Source organism: Falco cherrug, chromosome 12, assembly GCF_023634085.1.
Source record: "Falco cherrug isolate bFalChe1 chromosome 12, bFalChe1.pri, whole genome shotgun sequence".
In the NCBI taxonomy this organism is placed as follows: domain Eukaryota; kingdom Metazoa; phylum Chordata; class Aves; order Falconiformes; family Falconidae; genus Falco; species Falco cherrug.
The window spans coordinates 22,575,514-22,587,575 of NC_073708.1; positions in this window are offsets into that span (position 1 = coordinate 22,575,514).

Genomic DNA, 12,062 nt, shown 5'->3' on the forward strand with positions numbered 1-12,062 from the left:
AACAAAATAACATTGGAGAATAAACTTGTTAGCATCAAGCTCTCCAATTCCCACTGAAGACTTTTGCTTAGAAGTATACATGCAGTAGTATTCAGAGAATGTATGCTTTCCAAGTGACAAATTCAAGAGGCACCCAAGCACATACACTGACCTCCCTTCCCCTTCATGGTATTTAGTTGGGTACAACAGCTCACTGCAGTTCTTAAATACCATTCAGAACTACAACAGCGCAATTCATAGCTTGTACTTAACAGACACAATCCAGGTGAGACTGAATTACATTTCTGAGTCAGAGCTTTCTAACTTGTCCTTTGCATCCTTACTGCTCTCCTTTCCTTTATACTAGTCTCAAGTGCAGCATTCTGACAGCACAGATGATGTGAACTCAGACTGACTTTTCCAAACACTATGCATTTTTATATTTCCAAAAAGTTCGACAAATCTAAAGAATGATAATAATTAAATCAGACATTGCATTTGTATTCCTATATTACCTGTGGCCCAACCAAATTATTATTTTTATTGCAGGAATCAATGTGCTTCCATTGCACTTCCTAAACAAGTCCCTCTCTGCTAGCTAAAATAATGCCTTTCACTTGCTACAAAACTTCATAAGCCATGTCTCTGCTATAGATAGATATATAGAAAGAAGCACTTCCTATAGTCACAGAACATCTCTCCACCACTTCAAATTCAGCATCCCTCTGCCAAGAGTAGATACTTAAAACTTTTCTTCTAAAAATCTGTTTCATTAAAGGGGAGATATCACTGCCCACTTACTGCATAACAGCAGCTATAGAACACCTGCTAAGAAATAGCAGACCTTTGTTCAATTTCTTCCTCAGCCAGAGGTTATTCAAATCTTCAAAGAGGACATACAAGCAACCGTTGCTTTAAGATATTCTTCAGTGGGGGCATCCTCCATCTCACATGCTGAACTTGGCCACTGCGTGGCAAGGATATCAATGGAGACCAGTGAAGGTAGCCATCTGTTGGTGAGAGGTCCCTGTTCACGTTGACTGGCACCACAGGTAACATAGGAATGCAAATGCAAAATAATATTCATGTGTCTCAAGAACAGTGCAGGTCAAAAAAGTACCCTGGCCTAGCTCTACACTAACCACCAGAACACCAAAGGTCACTAGTTTTCACTAATGCAGCTACATTGTTGTCAGTTACGTGACCAACACCACATAGAGCCTGACAAGACACAGGCTGATAGCCACTCAGTGTACCCTCAAGCTCCCCATGACTCTCTACCAGTGTTTTCTGCTAAACCTCTAGAGCTGAAGGCTGATCATCTCTGAAGTCTATAAAAGCTATTCCCAGCTTGATTTGACTTTTACCTTAATGCCTTCTTTTTAACTTAATGTCATCCATCACTGAAGCAATTTATAGAGTACCTCATACCAGGATTAGAAACAATTGCATTGAATTCCATATGGGTGTATACCTGTAACATTCTCCTTTATACTAAAGCCTCTCAGTTTCAAATCAAACCAAGGCTGGCTCCTGGTTGTCACTATTCATCAGTTCCCTTTTCCCTGTACAACCTAGGAGACAAGATGTTTTATTGCGAAATCCTTTTTCAGCCTTGCCATTAAACAACATCTCTTCTGTTGTATATATTTAACTCTCAAAGGTCTTCATCATACCAACCTTAATGTATCATTTTTTGACATATACCAGAAGCATTCGTACAAGTGAGCCTACAAACTGTGATGTGACTGTATACAGGGCTAATAATAAATGTATTAAAGTGAATTCAGAAAACTGATTCGTGTGTAACAATTTAATGGCACAATGTTGTCTGCTGGTCATGATACAACGTGCCGCTGGAAAGTAAACAACAATGGCTTGCATTGGAATAAGCAAATGAAGAGAAGAAATCAAATTTCACACCCTCTTCGTATATACTTTGCTTCTTTGTACCGTATTAAAGTGGTAAGGTGTTTCTGCAGAGTTTTTTGAATTATCAAGTGAGTTTGAAGCCTACCTGCTTTACTCTGAAAAGCTTGATTGAGGTGCATGTAAGTGACCCACGTGCACCAGTGAAGCTTGGACAGTGTTCTCTTCCTCCTCCATGTGCTTCCAATAGGAGCTTTTATTGTTAGTTCCAGCTGGCAAAGCAATTCATGTTGCATACAAGTCAATTCATGTTTGGGAAGCACTGAAATATTAAGGTAACCAATGTTAGGCAAGATCCTGGGCAAAAAAAACCAATTGCATTGTCACCCACAGTGGTACTCTCCTATCACTGGTCCAGACCGTGCCGCACCCACAGTTTCTGAATGCATTTCTTGGTATTAGATAAAAAGGACTCCTAACACTGACCACCTTTTCAAGATACCCCTTGCCAAAGCTTCATAAAGGGTGCACCTACCTACCAGATTCAGAGCACAGGAAGTTAGATCATCTATGTCAACTTGTAACTTCAAGCTGAAACCTTGCAGTGGAACTAAGAGGGAGTCTGAACCCCCAATTAGTAGGAAAAATATCTATCGTATTGTAAAGCTCAAAGATTAGCTTGCCAAGTACAGAACATGTACATGCTGTATATAGTTCTCCTTATTTTGATACCTGGCTTTGCCAGCCAACATGCTTTCTACCCAGTACTGCCATCCCTAGATGTTTTCATGCAGCACCATTCTTACCTCACATAAAAGTTCTCTGAATCCAGCACACTCAAGTGATGCATCTGTTTCTCTAGCTAATCAGCAAAAATAGTGCTTAAATTACACCTAGGTCTGCATTGAATAAAAAAAATTTAGATTTTCACTCCATTTCATGATTTAGAGTTCTCCAGAATAGAAAAGACATCATTACTGGCAGCTTCTGCACTATGACATCACGTTTTTGGCAAGATACAGGGATTCTGTTTCACAGTGCCGATATCTATATTCTATCAAAATATTTTGTAAAATCTCTTGAGAAAGGTAAAGGAAAAGGAGACTGAAACCCTAAACAAGTATTCATTGGCCTTTCATTCTCTTTAGAAGTTCTGGTCCCTTTGAGAACATATTTCTCCCTTTCTTTTAAAACATCCTTACAGCATCCTACTCAAAATGTGTTACAAAGATTATTCCATGTCAGCTGAAGTGTAGTAAACTACTGCTATGTGAAACAAAGCTTCTCGCTGAAACAAACAGAAAATAAATTTGCTTCCGTCTTTATGTTGAGATAGTAAATGACATAATCAAAATGATATAAGCTATCACTTAGGTTGGCTGAGAACATGCCAGCACATCAGAGGAGTACTGTCTTCCTGACAATACAGAACAGCAGATTATACACGTTAAGACTAGGGCTATGCAAGTAATTGATTTTGCAGTTTGCTTTGTAAACACAAAAAATCATTTCAGATTAGTCTGAAATTTTGTTCCCCAAAAACTGAAAATACAAACAAAACAAAAAAAACACTCAGGTCAGAAGAAGGTATTTCATACTTGAAATTTTTAACCTTCTGAAACGTGTCTGCATAAGTAGCTAACAGAGGAAACATTTAAAATGTTTATTGCACATTCTGCAAAAGTGTCATCAATACTATTTTTCAGACAGACTTTGAAATGGTCGATTTTTAAAGAGGAAAAACTAGAAACACATTAATCCTTATGCACATATACTATTAAGCTTCCACTATAATTACTTATTAATGAAAGGAAATTTGCAGGATGGGTTTTATCTGCTGCATAGAATACAACACCAAAATCTATATATTTGTATTCCCCTCTGAAGAAAACTGGAATTAAATTGCGATGTTTTTCTGGAGCCTTGACAATATATTTAGCAGAATGCCTTAACCTATTCATATCTGTGCTATACAGAGCAGTATTTTGTTCAGAGGAAAAACTATCACCTTTCCATTTGAGGCCTGCCCACCTGTATTTATTTGTTTCCGGGCTGTTGGGCACACAGTAAAAGTTTTGTTTGTTTGTTCCATTTGTTTTGCATATACAGATCAAAATTTAAAACAAAAAAAAAAAAACAAACTATCAAGCATCAATTATTCCTGGCATCAGCAGTGACACAAAAGATAGTCCCAGTCCAAATGGTGGGCTTTGACTGCCATTTGCATTACAACCCCTTATATATTCTGTATAGATCTACTAATCCATACTGATCTCTAAAGGTTTTTAAATATCCATGAAACAGAGGCATATTATTTTCTGCAAAATCATTAAGAAGTTTTCTCTATTGTTTATCTCTTAGAAGAGTTTTCTGTGGCTTTCATTTTACCTTTAAATAATAAGCTCAGTGTTACCTAACACACTGTCTCTGAAAATTCAATCAGCAGAACGTTCTTCACAGCCCATACTTAAATCTTAGCACCTAAATAGTATTCTACATCTTCAAAGCAAGCACTGTACAAATATTTGAACTAATCCTCATAACACTTCAAGGTCCAAATTACTTCAATAATTTAAAACAAAAAGAAAGGATTTCTACTGAGTACGAAGAAAAATATCATTCCAAAGTAAGAAATTAATACAGCATGTATCACTGTCCCAAACACGCAGGTATCGTGAAGCACTAGGTCTGCTTTAGATACAGCAAAACCCACACAAGTGAAGATATTCTGAAACATGTATTAGAATGCCAGCACTACACACACATTTTGAGAACAGAAACACTACTCACAACACCTTGTTAATACAGCTTCATTTGTGAACCATCCTTAACACTAGGAGCACTAGGCACATTCTACTTCTTTTACACTTCCCCAGCATCAAACTCTCAACTTCCTCTCTCCTAAGTGCAAACCCTGAGTGATAAATTGTCTATTTAGAAAGCAGCTCTCTCACCTGGGTTAAAACTAGATTGGCTATGGAAGTCAACCTGCTCATTAAGCATTTAGTTGAAAAGACCCCACTCCATCCTTTCCTGAGTAATCACAAGGCAGCTGTGACTAGTTTGGCCAGATCTTCTGCCCTGCAGCTATCTTGCCAAAGAATGTATTTGTCATGTCCTACCTGTTCACTTCTTTAGTAAATATGGAAGGTCTACAAATTCTACAATATTGTACACATTTAAGCATTTTAAGAACCAGGGTTTACAAGGTATTTAGGCATACAATTCATTTACTACAACCAGAGTCAGACATCTAACTATTTATGTGGCTCTGGACCTGAATTCTGTGCAGTCTGTCACCTCCCAATTCCAGTTGGAGTTAATCTGAGGATTTGGCACGAACAGCTCATTTTTGTTCAGTTCCTCCAGTCAGGATCTCTTTCCCTTCCCTGGCACTCTTTGTATGTATTGGCTTCTTCTTTCCATCGTGTTAGATTTACATAGTTCAAAACTATCCTCATTTATTGCTTACTGCTGGGACTCCATTTGGTATCTCATTTCACATTTAATTTTAAAGTAGATGCTAGAAAACCAAGATGGACAATTGGAATTTAATTTAGCTAATCAAACTATGCTGATGATGATCAGGTGACCACTTTCCTATAGATACTGTGAGAAACTAATTTCAAATTCAAGTTCAGAAACTGCTCAAGTTTAGCAAAGAGAATTTTGCTGTACGTGGCAAAGCCACCTCACTTCCTCACATACTACTCTGCAAAGATAACAGGATGTTAAAGGACTTTCAACCACATATGAGGAAAATGTCCTCTATACATGAGTCATTTAGGAGAGAATAAACAAGCCTACCCAGTTCCTGCCATAGAGAGGAAGGATCAGGTACTAGTCAGGGCTGGCACATGTGGGACTGCATTTGCAGTGCTGAATTCTGCTCTTAACCACAAAGCCACCCACAGAAAATCACTGCGGAGTAAGTCACACACCAAACTTACCTTACTTTGGTCTATTCAAAAGCCAAAATGTGAGTGGAAGAATTAACATAAAGACTTTTTTCACCCTCCCTGCCAGTTGTATCTGCTATAGAAAAGAAACTCTCCCAAATCCTTTCATACAAACCGTCTCCCAGATCTGCAGGGCTGAAAACTTGCTTGCAAACGGGAAAGATGTGGGAGGCAAAAGACACAGAGATGTTTTTCCTGGAGAAGCTTACTTAATTGTTTTTATTAATGACATTAATTGCTTTGGAAGTGCCAAGGTTATTTTTTTTACTACCACAAACAGTCATCAAAGACAAGAAATAGCCTCCACTGTTCTACCTGATGCATTGATTTTAGATTGTGACTTGAGTGTTCTGTAGCTTTTTCTTTCAATAGATAATCATGGACCGCATCATACTACAATAGGAAGCCCTTCTAGTGCAAATAAAGGATGTTTTGGGGGATTAAGAGGGGGGCAGAAATGGAGCACCTTTTTGTTGTTGTTGTTATGTTTCTATGGTGTTGGAACCTCAACCCCCCTTTTATGTATTCCCTTGAGTTCATGCTAGCTTTATTCCATGCTGAAATTACCTTGGTTCAGTTAGAAGGTACTACTCTCATCCAATATAGATAAATACAAAGGCTAAGAGAGCAATTAAAGGGTGTTTTTTTCCTAGATTCTACACAAACGGTTTGTCCTTACTGGCAGTCACAGCTAGAGGACTACAGTGCCATCTCTCTCTCTGAGCAATGTTTGCAACATCATTTAGCCTGCCTTCATCACAGAACAAAGTTGTAAGGATGAATTATGTCAGTGTATGCTAAGCAGGCAATCGTTACAGCTATGGTGCATCCCAACATCTTTTATATAGCTACAGTTGCCCCACTGCCATTTCACTGTGGTCTTCCAGTTTCAGTAACACCTTACTGAAAGAATGTAAAATTCCATTAGTTTACATCCTCTGTGCTATGTGATTGAAATACTGCAGTTATGTAGCATGCCAAAACAACTAACTCCTGCAGAGCAGAAACAATGGTACTGGATTACAAGGGAATATAGCTGAGACAGGCAGACAAAAATGCTTAGCTGACATACCCCATGAGCAGCCTTTGCTCACAAGGTAACACACTTAGGCAGGTAATATACTGCTGTATTCTTGCCTTTTGAATTCTTAATTGTCAACTTATTTGAAAGCACAGATGAGGGAGAATTTTTGCCACAACAATGTACCACTGGGTATACAGCTTGCTCCAAAGGAAATAATCTGCTGGACAACTAGCTTGGTGCTGTATTAAAAAGATCTATTCAGAGACCAGCAAGTTGGTTTCTCCTGGGTCAGTTTCAGCAATATCTCTTGTGCGTCCCAGAAGGATGTTGTGGTAAAGCTGTACCCATTAATATTCCTCCTCATGCTGCATTCACAGCATTCCACACATCCTTGTAAAATCATAATGCTTAAGTGCCCTTCTACTCTCATCAGCATCATCTTTAGACATTTGGTAGGATCCCTTTTCATCCCTTAGCACTTCTCACTGCATTGAATTTCCAGCTTTCTGAGATGTGCTGGCCTCTAGTTGTTCCTGGAGGAACAACTGCAGCACAGATAGCTGCAGCCGGCACCCTTGGCTACCTCTAGTTACCAGCCTGATCCATAAGCATAAGTTCAGTGTCTTAAATGGCAAAAAATAAATTTCTCAAAGTAAGCCAGTGGCTTTCCTGTGAATCTGGCATATCCAGCCCAGGAAGCTTAGACCTAGATAGAGTTTTCAGCTTATTTAACCTTGCTATGTGACGACAGAATTGCAGAGATCGTCTTGACACGTTAGGCCTGTCCACGGCAGACTGTCATTGATCTTCATTCACATAAGCAGTCACACATTTAAGCCAATAAGATTTAGAAAGCATCATGGTCAGCCTTAGGTTACAGGTCATATGTGGTGGTGATCTGGCTAACTGGACACATGTTAGGAAAACACAGGACAAAAATTTCAACCCCAGTTAGTCCTCTGAATTCAAATTCAATAAGCCTGTACAACTATTCATGGTGAGCAGCTCATTGCATCATGGAAACAGAGTTTAAAACAAAGTATATTTCTTGTTCTGTGTAACAGTTTACCTTTACCCTTCAGGCCACTAGCTTACAGGGTAGGGGGAAGGGAAAGGTAAAACAAACAGGAACTCAAACCCAGTATATCCTTTCCCTTTGTCTCTCACAAGACAAACCTTTCCCCATACAATCATAAACTCCCAATAGGAAATGAATTGTGATTCAGTGACCTAAGAAAGTTCAAAGCTATTAAAGCAGCAAATCAGCACAGGTGAGCCAGAGCCAATGCTAACAAAGAACACATGCTACCAGTTACACACTTGAAGGCTAATTTTTCAGTATTGCTGAGTACTCACAACACCAACTAAAGCCAAGTAGAATGGCAGGAGATCCACATATCATATCAGGCTTTTTGATTTGAAGACTATCTTAAGACACAGAAAGACAGAAAGCCTACCAGTGGGATCAAAGAATGGAAGACAGTGACTGTCAGTAAGAGTCAAGCATTCTGAGAAAACAAGTTGAAGCCAACAAAACAATGTCCTCTGTGTTATATTCCTCAGAAAGGCATAAAATTCAGCATTCTAAGAATTCAGGGGTGAAAAATATTTGTGGAGAGGAAAAAAAGTGAGCAGTGGTACAGTAGCGTTTCGGAGCTGGGTTTTTAGGGTGACTGCTGAACAGATGCTTGGTTAGAGTACCTAAGGGAAGGCTATTATGTTCTCCAAGTGGCAGAACCCACCCCTGTAAATGGATGTTGTAGGAATCCTTCCACTGCTGAAAAATATAAAGCACAAGCAGATACCTACATGCACACTCCTGTAACTTGATTGCCCAGTTGTTCAGCATTTTCCAAATGTGCATAAATAAATTATATTTAACTACGAAATATATTCTCTCCAGTACCTATAAATATGACAGTTTATTGCAGAGTCTTGATTCAAGAGTATTTCTATGACCTCATTTAGTAATTGCCTCACCAACGGATAGCTACAGCTCTATCAAGATGATCCTAGTAATATTCATTATGCAGCATATACAGTATTAAAATACTAAAAACTTACCGAGTACTAAAACCATGTCACCCTCTACTTTCTCCCCTTACCAACCAAAAAGGAAATGTGAAGAAAGTTTGGCATTTTTTAATTCCTCCACAAAAGAGGAATTGAATACATGTATATTAAACACCAGCAAAAAATTACAAGCACTTTCAGTTTGTAAATTAGCATGTTCCCAGTTATGTCAAACTGCAGGTTCAGGACTGGATCAACAACCTCCACAAACATGTGAAAATGAAGCAGTGTATTTGAGATTATTTTGTCAGATGGGAAAGATTAAATGCTTAGCCTCTTTTTTAACTTTTCCTTTACCCTTCCCCATCCTCAAGACCATATAACAGCAGGCATTGCCCTCAGCTGCATCCTGCTGCTGTGTCTCTATTGTTAACCCTTTTTTCCCTTCTGGAAATGCAAAGATAGTCTGAGTGAACTAGACCATAACTAGTATGCAGCAGTAACAAAAAGTGCCTCATTCTATCGGATGATTGGGAGAGACAAATATTTTTTAGCTCTTCCAAGTTTTTTAAGATAAGAGTGTCTTCACCTTTCCTATCACTTAATAAGAAAAGATGGAATGTACACCTCTGGAAAGTGGGATGCTCCCAGAACTTCTGAGAATCATTGGACATCCCTGTAAAACTCCTCTTTTTCTTTTTTTTTTTTCAGCATGACTCACAGCGTAAGCCTTTCAAGCTGTAAACTCCCAATACCTCCCTGATAGTAGCTGCCTTCTGAATGCAGGCAGCGTATTGTAGAGGGAGAAAAAGCACAAGTTAATACAGCCTCAAACCCTTTTAGATAAGTAAAAGCTTTCATCCAGCTAGGGAAATAGATGGAGGCAATGTATTTAGCCTGGGAGAACAACTCCAAGATAAGCTTCCCCTTAGAGACCGGACACCGAGCAAAACAAGAAGCTTCCAAAAGGTCAACAGGATATTCAGAAGAAAAGGCTTAGAGGAAAGCAAGTGGAAAGGACGTGCTATTTTCAAGTTCTTCAGGAAAGATAATCTTTAATGGCTCCCTAGTCACCAAATCCCAAATACTGTGATAAGTAAGTTGCTAGCATGCTAAAGCCCCAATTAAATAGTTTATATCATCACGCCAATATCTAGCCAACTCTCATACACTGCAGTAGAACATTTTGAAAGAGCAATATTTTTGGCTCCTTGTAGAGAGGGGGATGGATATAAAAGTATATAATTGCTTTCTGTGTTATGCATTAATGCTGGCTATCACTTGTTACCAGAACTGAGCAGTTTGTGAACATGTTATTTTAAGCTACCCCTGCTACAGCATGTAGATGCCTTGAGTTTTGCTTATATTTGTGCATTTAAGCTGCATTTAAGTTTCTACTGCCAGGGGCAACTTTTGTAGTAATGTGTTACGAGTTTCTCTCTAGGACAGGCTCTCAGTAATACAAATCCCAATAAAGCTTTGTTGTAAACACATTGCTGAACCTTAAGGATGAAACACACGAGAGCACTGAAAATAAAGCCAGGTTGGGTATCTATGTCTTGTCCTTATTTCTGTGGCTGGCTGAACAAGCTTTCCTGAACAGGAAGTGATCTTGTTATGAATTTCATCAACATTGTATTTAGTGAGTCCTAAGGTCCAGATGTCTTTCCATATTTTTCCTATTACTGTTTTCAAAGAGCTGTTACTGAAAAACACACGAAAAAACTATATTCTGATAGTATCATTCTTTATATATATAAATTCTTATATGCTTTGACACAAATTCGGATGAAATTAACTGTAGGTCCTACATGTCCTGAATGTTCCTTGTAAGAAATTGAAGGATAAGGAATAATTAGAAAATAAACTTAAGCATGAACAGCTTTCTCCAGGATAAAACAGAACTCAACAACAGTGCCATTAGTTTGCTTGTGATTAATATTTACTGTGGATCAAAAAACTGCACATAAACAATTGTGCAAAACTTCATGGACACCTACAGGGGATGTTTACATGTCATTTAGTCATAACATGCACACTTTGCAGAGAAGCTAATCATTAAAATGATAAACTACATTGAGACTATATTTGCTTAGCTTAAAATATAACAAATAAATGTCTAAACATTGGTTATGTCTGATCAGACTGAAGATAGCGCAACTTACTCTATGCACCCAGGCTCCCAGCTACAGTCTGTACAAGTCTGATCCACCTTGCCCAGTAGTTAGAGTCCCAACTGAAACTCAGAAGGCCACCCAAACTCAAGAGAACACGTATCTTTCTAAATACTAGTCACGTTAGACAATTTAAAGGAAGAGGTTTAATTGATGCATTTGAAAATGAAACACAGTAAGAAAATTATGCTCTTCTTCAGCTGGTGTACAGGGAAAATACCTGATAAGCTGAAGAAGAGCAAATTTAAGATGGATCAGGTAAAAATGTCTTTGGACTGCAGTTAAAGAAACTGGACACAAAATATTTAAAAAAGAAAAAAGCTCTGCAAAAAGTAGTGCGGTAATTACACCTGTTGTAGTTGTGTCAATGTGTATGTTTCAAGGATAATATAATACCTCTCAGGGAAGGATGTTACAGCTTGCAAAAAGAAAAAAAAACTAAAAAACCCAACACTAAACCAACAAGAAATCCACCCCTCTTCCCTGAAAAAGTATCCCTTCTCTCTGAGTGACTTAGATGAGCATAGTCATAGAAGGGTAGTCCTTCATTCTCTGAATAACCAGATTATAAAACAGTAGGCATTGCTAAGAGCAAGAAATCAAACTTGATGGTCTGATGCAATATGGCAATTCCTATAGCACTACTAGTAGCTCATTTCCATACAGAGTCCTTCAAATAGCTAGATAAGAATTCCACTCTCCCTTGGATATCTCTATCAACAGAATTTGCACTGCATGCAATATTTATTACATCCTTCAGGCATTCCACGTGACTTGTCTCACACTGGCATCTGTATAGGTCCAGGTGCATGTCATATTCCCTGACAAATTATGAAGAACCCCTTGGCAAAGGAGCTCCAAGAGGCAGTCAAGGGACTAAGTATCAAAATGTTTAACTGAGATTGCACTGAGACTGTAGGATATTATGACAGCTCTGTGAAAATACCTGTTCAAGGTAAAAATTAAGACACAGCAGACATTCCATATCAAGGAACAGTCTGGCACACTGGTAGCTAATTGATTGTTAATGTTTAGTGTATTTGT